Below are 2,581 nucleotides of genomic sequence, written 5' to 3' on the forward strand. Positions count from 1 at the left end.
CCGGCGACTGATCTGCCTCGCCAGAGAAGAGCGCAATGATGGTGCCAACTTGGGCCAGTGAAGCAACATCCTCCACAACTAGATTGAAGAACAAAACAACAGCAACTTGTCTGTGTTCCCCTTCCTCCAATTCCCCAGCACTGTTCCCATCCTTCCAATTCCCCAATAAAAATCTTTAAAAAATAATAATAATAATAATATAAATTGGGAGAGGGTGAATAAAAGTTGTGGTGATTTTAGAATGTGTTTAAGCGACCACCAATTTAAAATATCCTGTTGTAAACAGAGCTTGGTATATATTAAACATGTGGTAACTGCAAACCAAAAATCTACAAGGGATATACAGAAAAGAGAGAAAGGAATATACATATACAACACCACAGAAACTCATGAACATACAAGAGAGGAGAGCAAGAGAATAACAAAGGAACAGAGAAGAACTACAAAAACAATCAGAAAATAACAAATAAAATGGCAATAACTACAGACCTATTAATACTTACTTTAAATGTGAATGAATTAAATACTCCAATCAAAAGATGAATGGATAAAAAAGAGGTAGTACACATATACAGTGACATATTACTTGGTCTTAAAAAAGAATGAAAAGCCCGGCTGAGTGGCACATCTGTTTAAAAGTTGGCTTGGGAGCTCGAACTCTGAGCAGCAGGGCTGCCAGTTCGGTTCTCACATGGGCCAGTGACGTTGCACCCTCTACAGTTAAGATGGTGAACAACAGCTCAACCTGGAGCTGGGCTGCCGTGAGTTGCTGGTGATGGCGTAGGCTGCAGTGGGGCTGCAGTGGGCTGCCATGAACTATCAGGAGTGGCCAGCAGTCAGCGTGAGCAGCCAGTGGCAAGAACTACTGTGAGCTGCCGTAAGCAGCTGTTCAATGACCGGCGACCAACTGCCTCAGCTGGGAAAATCATAATGATCATAATACCAACATGGGCCAGTGAAGCAACGTCCTCCAAAACTAGACTGAAGAACAAAAGAACAGAAACTTGTCTGTTCCCCTTCCCTGATTCCCCAACGTTGTTCCCCTCCCAATTCCCCAATAAAACCTTAAAAAAAATGAAATCTTACCATTTGAGACAACATGGGTCACCCTGAAGGGTATTATGCTAAGTCAATTAAGTCAGACAAGAATAGACAAATACCATATGATTTCATTTATATGTGGAGTCTACAAACTAAAATAAACAAAACAGACTCAGAAACAGAAAACAAACTAATGGTTGTCTGATAGGAAGGATGTTGGGGGAACGGTTGCAAAAGGTGAAGGGATTAAGAAGTACAAATTGGCAGTACAAATTAGTCATAGGGATATAAAGTACAGCTTTGGGAATATAGTCAATAATATAATAACTATAAATGGAGTCATATGGGTGCAAGACTTTTCAGGGAATTGCTTCATAAGTTATATAATGTCTAATGACTATGCTGTCCACCTAATATAATATTGAATGTCAACTGTAATTGAAAATAAATTGTTTTAATTTTAAAAAGAAATAATGAATGTAAAGCACTCAGCACAGTGAGTGATACATAGTAAGTACTCGATAAATACAGCTTTGATTCATTTTGATGCTATTGATATTATTTTAAAAGTTCTCCTTCAAGTTTGAATGGCTTTACTCAATGGGAAAAGTAGGTTGCAGTAGTTAAGATGTATGCAACTTTAAGTTAAATCCTGCTCATAGGCCATGCTAATGGTAGATGTCCACTCTATCACCCAGTCAAAAGAAGATGTTGTCCACTTGAAAAGACAACATTGCTTCATTAATAACACCTGTCTGGCCATATAATCTTTACTGAAATACCCAATGCATGCCCTATCACAAGCCATTCTGATTCTATCTAAAGCACCAGCGAAGAACGTGAGATTTAAGTAGTCTATTCAGGATGTTCACTACTAAGTTTCCTCATTTCCAGAAAACATGCCAAATTGCAGCTAAGTCAGGAAGTTTCTAATGCTCACCCTTATGTTTTCTCCCTTTACTGAGGAAGTTTGAACCCAGGAGTTCATATTTCAAAATGCCTAATAGCTACATGGAGATCACACGAGATTATAAAATTGCTTGAGATCACTTTCCAGATAGCGAAGTGGGCAATCGTACTTGATTCTAGGTCATTAGCCAGAATTTTGAGGGCCTCTGGCAACTGCTTCTCTCATAACTTTTAGCATATTTTACTCTCAAAAAGTGGCTTTAATAAACCAGATCACCTTATTCGTCATAGAAAAAATGCTGTGCACTGTTTCCTTATGAATATTTCACCTTGGTTATGAGCCACCAAATGTGGTTCCATAATCATCAAAAAAATGTAAGTCAGGTAGAAAAATTTAGTAGTAAAAAAAAAAAGGAAGGAAACAGCATAGCAGAAATGCATTAGTAACCAGGAGACCATTAGTGAATCCCTCTTCCTGTCATATTACAAAATGTACTCAGACTGTACTTATGGGCTTAAGACAACTAGAGGGTATCTATTCTTCATTTATCTGGTATGTTTATTATTTTTTGTGTGGAGTTGTTTATAATATTGTTCTGTTACTATTTCGAATGTACATTTTCTGTATACA

This window comes from Hipposideros armiger, unplaced genomic scaffold, assembly GCF_001890085.2.
Source record: "Hipposideros armiger isolate ML-2016 unplaced genomic scaffold, ASM189008v1 scaffold_317, whole genome shotgun sequence".
Classification (NCBI taxonomy): Eukaryota; Metazoa; Chordata; class Mammalia; order Chiroptera; family Hipposideridae; genus Hipposideros; species Hipposideros armiger.